Raw genomic sequence first — 12600 nt, forward strand, 5'->3', positions numbered from 1 at the left:
GGGTAGTAAGCAAATAATCGGCAATTACGCAATATGATGTAACTGTCTTTCTAGAGCGAAACCGAGCAAAAATAGTGTTAGATCCATATTACTGATAAAGCGCTACTGCTTCTTATTGCTTGAAATTAAAGGACAAGTCCACCCCAACATAAAGTTACTTTAAATAAAAAGAGAAAAATCCAACAAGCATAACAGTCAAAATTTCATCAAAATCGGATGTAAAATAAGGAAGTTATGACATTTTAAAGTTTCGCTGAATTTCACAATACAGTTATATGCACATCCTGGCTGGTATGCAAATGAGGAGATTAGGACGTCATCCACTCACTATTTATTTTGTATTTTATTATATAAAATATGAAATATTCTAATTTTCTCCTCATTGTCAAGTGTTACAACGATTAATTCCTCCCTGAACATGTGGAATTAGCATTGTTTAATACTATATGTTTCAGTCAAGTTGGTCCTTATTGTCAAATCTATAAAAAAATGAAATATTGTATAATTCAAACAATAAAAAACAAAAGAAATAGTGAGTGATGGACATCATCGACTGACTCACCTAGTTGTGCATATCACTGTTATGTGAAAAATAAGTGAAACTTTAAAATGTCATAACTTTTTTATTTTACATCCGATTTTGATGAAATTTTCAGCACTATGCTAGTTTGATTTTTCTCTATTTATTCAAGTCAGCATTTTCCTGGGCTGGACTTGACCTTTAATTATTTCAATCAGTTATTGATTTTCTAACAGTTAGAGAAAGCAAGTTATATTATTTAAAAAGATAAAAATAAATGTGTTTGATTACTGCATTTCTATAACCAAACTATCACTAGTAACCTATATCCTACATGTGTATATATAAATAAACATGTATGATGAAGAGTTAAAATGAAAATCAGCACATTTCAGGCAATTAATATGGTATTTTTGGCAGAATTGAACTCATCAACATACTTCTATGTAAATGTATCCAACATATACAGAGTAAATAGATCAAGACAACATCTGGATACCAGATCTATGTTTCATTAAGTTCAACCACCTATAACAAAGCATACTACAAATCATTCAGATTTTCTACCTGAACAATGCATGTCATTAAATATGACAATCATATTTCTACATCATGTCATTTATCCTTTTTTTTCTCTAATATCATATTCATTCATCTTCCATTTAATTGTACATTTTATATTTTTGTAATTCTTTTGCAAATAATACCTATTTCTATAAAACATCTTCAATCAGAAAAATACTTAATTCTCATAAGTATTAATAATGAATGGTGATACGTAGTAACCAATAGATGTGATGAAATTATCTTTCTACACTTTATTAAACTATATGAAACATAAATATATACTTCTACAAACAGCTCATGAAAAAAAAAAAGAATATAAGGCACTGTTTGTTATGATGAAAAATAATAACCAAATGGGCTATTCCACGGTTACTCACGTTACATTTGGAGACACCTTGACTCATACTTGGAGCTGTAACTCCATTATTATTGATAGGAACTAAACATCTCTTTATCACAACATAGTATGCAGTCTGACTATCCTTTGTATAAAAACAAAACTCAGGAAATTTCATTATGCTCCTGGCAAATCTTTGAAATGTGTCGGTTACTCATGTTACATGATTTGGACATGCAAGGCTTTTATGAAAGTTGATTATATCCATTTCAAAGAAGTATATTAGGGAGACAAATTTGTATATAATTAAAAAAATAAAGAACACATGGTTTTTACTAGGGGTGCAGATAAAGTGGTTACTCACGTTACGGTTCAGATGGGCTATATGTACAAAGACACATTGAGCTCATGTCCATCAACCTATGGAATTGCCCAAATACTTATATCTTAGTGCTTTATTGATAACCCATTTATATCATAGAAACTTAAACAAAAGTAAACACAGATTTATATTATATTAGATATTGTAATTAATAAAAATAAATCATAATAAATGAACTTTTGAGATAAAATATAGAAACAAACAAAATCAAATAAATCACATTTAATTTACAACCAATGTGATGATAGAATACATGGCAATAAAGCCATTAAATTTACAACAAACAAATAATGCACTCATTGAATTGAATATAAAAATTCATAGAAATCCATATGATTGAAATGACAGATATATAAATATGATCAGACTAAAACTGGAATGAGACAAGGCTGTCATATTTGAATTTACCCAACATATTATGACCCATGTGTAAATAGTATGCCTTCTCAAAATTTTATATCCTGAACAAGGTTAACTACATGTAATATTTGTCATCATAAAAAACAATTGGAAATTTAAAGATATGTCAAAGACATATCAAAGAAATATGTACATCCCTTCCTTATCCTTTGGCCAAGATAGGCCATGTTAACTTCAATTAAAACAAAAACTATTCAAACAGATATGTTTAAAAAGCAATATGCAATGTAAAGTGATCTGAGTGATCACATACTTCTTATGGAGAAGCCCGAATCTACAAAAGAGAAATGGATCATATGTTGAATCAAAAACAAAGAAGATAAACCATTCCATCAAACCATTGAGGGAAAGGTGATTATCCTACTATTGCGCCTCTAAGGTATTCATTACTAAAACGAGCCTTAAACTACAATCAAATAATGCAATCATTCACAGGTTTTATTCAATGAAACAAGGTTTCTAAAGTAATCAAGATTGGTTGTGGGGGAGAGAGTTACTTGGATGCACCATTTTATCCTAACAGTAGAATTTGGTAAAGCATTTGCATGTTGGAATGATACCAGCATATTAATTGTCAAGACAACTTCACATACTATGATGGGCACAGGAAAAGGGGACATTATATTTGTTATACATGTACATGCTACTTCCTTTCTGGTTGGGTTTAAATGATGATGAACCATCATCACAGTAATGACCAGTCAAATGTCCATTGCTGGGAATTAAGTGGAAGAATCGAAGGGTGGGGATAAGAATGGGAAGGAGAGAGTAGGAAGGGGGATGTAAGGATGAGAAGAAGGGGGATTAAACAAAGTGTCTCCTGGCTAAGACAAGCACCCCAAGCATGATATTGAGTCCTAATAGAGATGTGATGATGTATACATCCCAGTACTGACCAAACAATGCATCCATGTCCAGTGTCTTTAGAACATCTGAATTCTATGGGAGATACAACAAAAGAAGAAGAAAAAAAAGAGTAATAAATTGGATTTTCTTCCACATTATGAAAACGATGCAGCATTGTTTGTACAATGGTCATTACTTTACATGAGATTTGATGCTTGGAAGTCCTATCGAGGCAAAATGTTATCAGAGGATTACAATTTATGCGTGACATAAATATAAGCAATTGAAGAAATAGATGGTCAAGAAATTAAGACTATATATAATATGGGGGATGTAAAGAAGTGTTGGTAAATCAAATGTTGAGAATGTGTTTTTTGTTACTTGTGCATGCATCACATATGAACTGTGACTGATCAGGTTGTGTAGACATCGCAGTATATCAGAATTATGAGTCTTCCCCGGTATATTGAATTCATAAACTAAACAAACACAGAGGCAAAAAATAGACAATTTGCCTGGGGCTCACAACCATTCAATAGCTTATTTTCTCTCTTGATCCTGATCCACAGTATACATCACATGTATGATCTGTTGATTGAAACAAATTAGCAATCAAGATGAATTCATAGGATAGGCCTAGAGGGGTGGAAAATATAGAGCAATACAGAGGAATTAGTGATGAGTTGCTGTCAGCAGCTTAACACGCATCACAGTGATTTACATGCAGAGAAATGCTACATTGGCTTTACTTTTATGCCCCCAAGAGCCAGAGGGTGACCAATATTCTTGCGTAGGTAAAGCCGATTATTTCATATAAATGTAAATTACAAGGCAAGGGTTGCGGAGAAGACCTTGTCAATTTTTTCTCTATAAATATTGAGTTAATTATGTTGGGTGTCCATCATTCATCAACATGACTTGATTTCAAGTCTCTTTTCATATGATTAGGAATTAAATATTAATTTGATATTGTATTTCTCAAATCATGCTACATTAGCTGCTTGTTTGCACACTTAATTGACATCTAATTTCCAGAAGTTACGATATACAAATATGGAGAAGTTCTTACATATTTTCATTAATGCTATGTAATATGTCTTAAACAAACAATTGTGACAGTTTCTGTATCATATGGTTTAGACAAGAAAGTTGATATTACATACATTGACATCTTTCCCTATGTGAATGATCAAAATATATCACAGGATGAAATTATATAATTTATAAATAGGGGATCAAATTGAGAACAGATGTCTTCTATTTGCAACTACTTTGCAAGAATGATCCAAGAAATGAAAACTAAATGTGACAGTCTATTTAGTTAATCGTTCATCGTCAACCATTTACGTGATGGCTGAAGCAAGTTGGAAGGTGTTTTCCATCCTACTGTTAATGGGTACTGTTAATCATTCACTCATGTTACAAGTCCATCCTCCATATGGTCTTTCATCATTAGAAAGCATTCATGCTCATTAAAAACAACATAAATCATCATTCACTATCAGCAGTTGGTTCCTTAAATCTTGAATGCTATCTAGAATCCTGCCTGTTTGAAAAATAATGAGTAAACTTTGCTAGAAATATGAATTTTAACACAATTCAAGTCTTTACTGTTAAATAACTGATGTAAAAATACCTCAAGCTTTATAAAAGTGAACATTTGCCCATAGTCCCCTCCCACAAAAACCTCAAAAAACTTCATGTTGATTTGTAAACTGGGGTTTGCCTACAGAATAATAATTTCACAAACAAATAAATATATATGTACTTTGAAGCATCAAGTCATAGTCGATGTCAGCTATGTGATACTATGCATGGGGTAATTGAAAAAAAATGACACACCTTATCTGGTAACCTTTGACCCTTTCACATTACATCCAGTAGGTTCATATCTTCACATGATAAACAGGTCATATAGGATTAACATGATATAGGAGTTTGAATGTTCAAATAACATTTCTGTGACATATCCTTGAAAATGATTTTTTTTTCTTTCCAGAATTAAATAAACCCAAGCATATGAAAATGCAAGATAGCAAACATTACTAAACAAGTGGAATGCCTCTGGTGGTCTCACCTGCATCACGCGATTCAATAAAGCAGCAGTGCTGACTTTGAAAAACACCATTTAAATAATTATTCACAAAAAACACCATTCATATAATGATACAATACTATGTTCATTGACATTGGACCTTGATCATGTGACCTAAAACTTGTCAGTGATACTCGATTACCCCTATATCCACATTTTATACACTATATCTATAAACTTTGAAAGTTATGACAGCAATCTAATAATTACCTCTAAAATTGCCAAAGTTCAATGACCTTAAATGACCTTTGACTTTGGTCATGTGACCTGAAACTCACATGAGATGTTCAGTGATACTTGACGACTCTTATGTCCAAGTTTTATGAACTAGACCAATATACTTACAGAGTTATGATGGTAATTCAACAAATACCCCCAACATGGCCAATATCCATTGACCTTTGACCTTGGTCATGTGACCTGAAACTCGCACAGGATGTTCAGTGATACTTGATTACTCTTATGTCCAAGTTTCATGAGTCAGATACATAAACTTTCAAAGTTATGATGGTAATTCAACAGATACCCCCATTACGGCCAAAGTTCATTGACCTTTGACCTTGGTCATGTGACCTGAAATGCACACAGGATGTTTAGTGATACTTGATTACTCTTATGTCCAAGTTTTATGAACTAGACCAATATACTTTCAAAGTTATGATGGTAATTCAACAAATACCCCCAATTTGCCCAAAGTTCATTGACCCTAAATGACCGTTGACCTTAATCATGTGACCTGAAACTTGCACAGGATGTTCAGTGATACTTGATTACTATTATGTCCAAGTTTCATGAATCAGAATTTTATCAGATCCATAAACTTTCAAAGTTATGATGGTAATTCAACAGATACCCCCAATTTGGCCAAAGTTCATTGACCCTAAATGACCTCTGACCTTGGTCATGTGACGTGAAACTCATGCAAGATGTTCAGTAATGCTTGATTAATCTTATGTCCAAGTTTCATGAACTAGGTCCATATATTTTCTAAGTTATGCTGTCCTTTCAAAAACTTAACCTTAGGTTAAGATTTGGTGATGACGCCGCCGCCGTCGGAAAAGCGGCGCCTATAGTCTCACTCTGCTATGCAGGTGAGACAAAAACATTGGCGTAGTAGGGGTCGGTGGCTGGGGGGGGGGGGGGTTGGGCAAGAGCCAAAAATTCCCGGTCATATCATAGTATAAACAGGTAATGGCATGAGGCAAAAATTTTGAGGGGCACACCATTGCAAATGTGCAAAAATTTATAAAAAGTCACCAGCGAGCGAAGCAAGCCAGAAATGAAAATGGCCTTTTGAAATGAAATTCTAATCATGTGATAGATTTTTACATCACAGCATACAGCATGTGATATTTTATTGTTTTCCATTCATTTCATTTTGTTGCCTCCTTTATTTTCTTTTATTTCCCCTTGGCTGTGGAACCACCCCCCCCCCCCGTACGCCAGTGCTCCAACGTAAAGCTTAATCCAGGAAGGGTCTATACAGGGCCCGTTATAGAGCCCTTTAAAAGTTACAGATGAAGAGCCCCATTACAAGGGGTCTTGCGCAGAGCCCCCGGAAGCTTTGGAGATTTTAATAGCAATCTTATGATAGACTTCATACATAAGGTTTATACCATCCATCTTTCTTCCCGTTCTTAATTTTCAATCCTCGGCTGCCCGGTCGTGTTATCTTGTCCCTTTTCTTCATTTGGCCCATTCTATTCTTCCTTAATTTCCTGCTTTTTTCCCTTTTTCTCATCTTTTAATTTATTTCCTTTTTTAATAATGCTAATGTATTGATATATTGGGGTGATTTGTTCTTTCTCACATGTTCTTCTTTCCTTTTTTTTTCACTTTTTTCTTCAATTTAAATGTTTTTCTTAGTTTTCTTTTCATCTTATATCTTTCCCTTTCCTTTTCCCAAAATTCCTAATTTTCTTCCTTTTTCTTGACCTGTCTTTTTCCCCTTTCCCTGTTTCTCTTTGTTTAAATTTTCCAGGTGAACTCCACCCAGGCCCCCCCTGCCCCCCCCCCCCCCCCCCCCCCCGTCTGTTCCAATACTGCTCAAAAACACTATTGAGGAACCATCATTTCAAGGATCTTCCATTCAAAATGACTTCTCTGTCCCTAAATTTAAGTTATTTGAGTCTGACAATAATCCAAGAAAAATAAAAATTTCCTGATGGTGTAAATCGTCACCAAGGAGGTGCCACATGTCAACCAAATTTCCAAATCATAAAAGCAAGACATGGTCTTTTGTCTGTTAACCTACTTATCCATCCCTTTTCCTAGAAAGCTATTGAGTTAAAGCTTGTCAATGGCATCCTTCTTGTAATTTCCTCTCAATGACCCCACTGAATTCCCTGAACTGTGCACTTCTTGACATCAACAAATCTTATCCATAACAATCCACATGCCAGACAAGGAACACAAACAAGTACAGTACATTACAAATAAAACATTACCCATAACATACTCCTTTTATCACCTGCCTCGAAAGTCTGCAGACCAGACATGAGGAATTATTCTGCTCTAAAATTCTCTACAATGCCTTGGCCATATATTAGCCTTCCCAAATACCACCATCTGTATCCCAATTTCCTCTCATTTCATGGTCTGAGTGTCTTGAAGTTACATACCAGATAAGGCTCCATTTCAATAACATTACCATTTAGTTAAATGAGCATTAAAAAGCTGAAACTTATCCCCTTCCCCTCTATTACTTTCTCTCTTTATTTTTTTCTATGAGTTGATCTGAACCAAAACAGAATCGCAGGCAAATACAATGTAATGTGTGAAAATGTGAAGTAAATTTAAAGCAACGTTACCATCACAGGAAAATTCATTTCAACTGCAAAATCAATGATGTGAGGGGAAGGAGCTGCAAAAACTCAATGATATCGCACAGAAAAAATGACAATTAAAAGAACTTTAAAGGAGAATGAAACCCTTGAAACCAGCTGAATCCATATCAAAGAGAAAAATCAAAGAAACATATTGTTGAAAGTTTGAGGAAGATTGAATAAATAATAAGAAAGTTATGAGCATTTGAATATTGAGATTACTAATGCCATGTAGATCCTCCGATTGGCAATGCGACCAAGATCTGTGATGTCACACACGTACAACTTTCTCATTACTTTAGTACTTATTTCACTTATATTCTCACTTTTATAGAGTCTATCACAAGGTGAGGTGTTCTCCTTATGAGAGGACAAGTACAGAGGTTTCACAACATTATATCATTGATGAATCGTTTGTCATATATGATTAGAATGAGCAAAAAGAGATGTTTTGGGGTATATTTTCAGTGTCCAAAAGGGGAGAGTTGTTCATCTGTGACATCATAGATCTTGGTCGCATTGCCAATAAGAGGATCTCCATAGCATTAGTGATCTCGACATTCAAATGCTCATAACTCTTCTATTGCTAGTCCTATTTTACTGAAACTTTTGTTGATCTTATTCTTTGATTTTTCTGCTTTCACAAAAGTTAACTTGCTCCAAGAGTTTCATTCTCCTTTAAGGAATGTGAACAATGTATTGGGGTGACCCTAACTATTGTATGTCTTCATTTCTGCTCTAAATGAATAATAATCAGTATCCTCACATTTTGTCAAGCTGAATAACAATAGCCCATATTTGGGAAATATGATGCTACATTAATGGTGGCTTTAATGAAAAGACACCAACAATAGACCAAGAAACTGATTTGTAGGTACCCTATTTAATGAAATACTTAAGTAACACTCTGTAAAACACGTATTAAAAATATTTGATACTCATTTCAACCATACATAATCATAATGTAAAGCCTATCTTGGCTAATATAGTGAATACTATATTAAATCCTCTGATAAACATTTAGTTGTAAATGGTGAATTTATCGCATGCATTCGTTATTCCGAAGGTTCGGATATTCCGAAGGTTCGTATTTCCGAAGGTTCGTAATTCCGAAGGTTCGTTAGTCCGAAAACGAAATGAGGTTCGTAATTCCGAAGGTTCGTTAATCCGAAAACGAAATGAGGTTCGTAATTCCGAAGGTTTGTTAGTCCGAAAACTAATGATTAACGAACCTTATTTCGTTTTCGGACTAACGAACCTTCGAAACAACGAACCTTATTTCGTTTTCGGACTTACGAACCTTCGGAACATCGAACCTTCGGAATAACGCCACAAATGTTCGGATTAACGAACCCTTTTACGTTTTCGGATTAACGAACATCGAGGTATAGGCAATTTACGTGTTTCAGAATTACGAACCGTCGTAATAAAGAACCTTCGGAATTACGAAGTGTAACTGAATTTATTATGCATATTTTTGAAAAAATTCTATGTCCTGCTGAAAAGAGAAGCCTTTAAACTGATGCAGTGAAGGTGTGAATTTGAGATGGTTGGGATTGTTGAGGATGTGTCTCCAATGAGCACATTACATAGTGTGTGATCAACCAGGCTTAACTGAGGATGGTGGAAATAGCCCACAAACATAATGGGTGACACTTGAGCTTTATCCTAGTGGTATCATTCACACCAGAAATAATCACAAATCAGGTTTGGAAAACAAGTTTTTAAGTTCCAGAGCTGTGGAAATTAAAATGAAATAAAGCTTAACAGAATAAAATGAAATCACCATCGTTGTGTTTATATGGGTTGTGTGCCAAACAAATCTGGTAAAAATTGTAATTGTTCACTAATACTAAGAAAAATAAGCATACCATACCGTCTGCAAAGAAAGGGATTTTTCAAGTTATATAATACACATGGGCCCATATGTACTTGTATTTGTAATTTTTTGTTTTCAAAATTTTCAGCTCAGATTTCATCAAGACTACTGGTTCAATTAATCTTGATCTTAGACTTCTTCTTGGTGGTGTTGTTCCATGTGACCACTCAAATTTAGCTGCCTGTAACCAGTTTATCTTTTATAATAAAAAATTAAATTTGTCCCAAATGCTGTTGGGTGATATTGGCATCATGTTATAAAGGAAATTGAATTCAGTTTCAAGTGACGCCATCAGAAAAAACACCACATGAATCAAAACCTGTCTATGAAACTGAATAAAAGGACACAAAAATTCCTTAAGTATTCTTTTGTTGATCATTAAGCAAAGGGTACATCATGGTAATATAAAGAGTTTAATCCTGTAAAACAAAACACAGTACTTACATGTATTCTGAAGACCTCTTTATTAAATATTACATGCAGAATTCACTCAAGAATTTTTGTAAGAATAATGAATGAGTTTACTGCAGTGTAAATGAACTATTAATAATTAACATGTGGAAGGAAAAAAAAATGTAGAGCAATTTTTCTTCAAGGACAAAGTTTATATCTTCATGAAGCTTTAGTGGATAACATTACGTCCTTAGAATCAGACACAAGTGTTTTTAATAATATTGTTATACTTAAGGTTGCAATAAGATTTGGTACCTATATAAGGGATACAATTTTTACCACAAGACAACAATCATGTGTATTCATGTAGGAAAAATATTATAAAAGACAATATTTGTTCCCTTAATTATATTTCACTTGAATAGTTCATCAACACTAGTCTAAATCGTTACAAACACTAACAATGATGAATGGAAGATATGTATTCTTCTGGATACTTCAATAATATTTAACAGTGAATAGTTGGGAGACCAACGATGCATGGGATTTTCTGTGACTTAGTTTAAGATCACAGGCATGAGGTATTGATATTCAGACCGTCTTGATCACCAGAGTACCCATGAAATTACAAGAACATGTTCAGACTAAAAAATACCCAATAACTACTTTCCACATTCAAACCACCCCGAAGCACACCCTTTTGGGTTAAGCTACTAGCATACGCAGTATGGTCTGATAAGCAGGCAAGGCCCAACTGCTCACTGGATGGAGAAAGTTCTCATAATTTGCTTTCACACTGCCAAAATCCTTACAACCTTGGAAAAATCCCTGCGAAAGTTTTTACAATTTTAGCACGAATTGACAATGTTCCATGGTTTTGATTGACTGGGTGAAAACTTTCATGAAATGATTTCCTGTAAACATGATCATCTATATTTTCTTCTCAATTAGGTTTTATAAATAAATATACATCATACTATAATTAATATTTTGAAGTTAATTCTACTAACAACTTGTTGTAATGTTCCTAGACTTTATGTAATTGTGCAGAAAGAGGTGTGTGGGTGTGGATGTTTTACAGCTATGAATTTGTGTATACTATTCGAGATGAACTATCAATGACATACATTTTGCAATATTGGAAGATTCAGTGCTGAATATATTTATGAGAGGACTTCATCTCAATATCTCAAAGTACTTCTGTAACTATGAAGACAATTGTCAAATTCATGCAATCATCTTTTGGGACAAAAAAAACCCAAAGAGAATCCAATTTCTTAAAGGACAAGTCCACCCCCAAAAAAGTTGATTTGAATAAAAAGAGAAAAATCCAACAAGCAAATCACTGAAAACTTCATCAAAATCGGATGTAAAATAAGAAAGCTATGATATTTTAGAGTTTTGCTTAATTTCAGAAAACAGTTATACGCACATCCTGGTCGGTGTGCAAATGAGGAGACTGATGACGTCATCCACTCACTATTCTTTTGTATTCTATTACATGAAATATTCTAATTTTCTCCTCATTGACAAGTGAAACAACGCTCGATTCCTCCATGAACAGTTGGACCTAGCATGCTTAAAACTATATGGTTCAGTCGAGTTGGTCCCTATTGTCAAATCTGTAAAAAATGAAATATTGTATAATTCAAACAATAAAAAACAAAAAAGAAATAGTGAGTGATGGACATCATTGACCATCGCATTTGCATGTCACTGAGTTGTGCATATCACTGTTTTGTGAAAAATAAGTGAAACTTTAAAATGTCATAACTTTCTTATTTCACATCCGATTTTGATGAAATTTTCAGCGTTATGCTAATTTGATTTTTCTCTATTTATTCAAATCAATATTTTTCGCGGGTGGACTTGACCTTTAATGAATGAATTCACCATTCTCAAATTTATTCCCTTGCTTCATTTTCCAGGGAGCAACTGGAAATTATTTTTCAAGAAACTAAACATTCATCAATGTCATTCTGTCTTCTCTCATTTAAGAGTCAAATAAAAATCAAATTATGTTTGTATTTAATAGATCTGAAAATCTGTGTGCATGTTTCTTGAGGGCACTGCTCTCTATTCATTTCAAAAGGTAAATTTAACTGATGTTTTCCATTGAAGTACTTACATGTACTAGCATTGGATGAGCTACTACTTAACAGATTATATTCTTGAGATTAAGGGCAAACTAAGATTGGGAAGGATAAGAACCACATTCTTTAGTCATCAATTCTAATTTCAATTTACATGCATATCCTAAGGATCAATATCCAAGAGGAAGAAGAAAATCTCTGGATCAATGGATGTAAGGGAGGATATATATTTATCAAAGCTTA

This window comes from Lytechinus pictus, chromosome 7 (genome assembly GCF_037042905.1).
Source record: "Lytechinus pictus isolate F3 Inbred chromosome 7, Lp3.0, whole genome shotgun sequence".
In the NCBI taxonomy this organism is placed as follows: domain Eukaryota; kingdom Metazoa; phylum Echinodermata; class Echinoidea; order Temnopleuroida; family Toxopneustidae; genus Lytechinus; species Lytechinus pictus.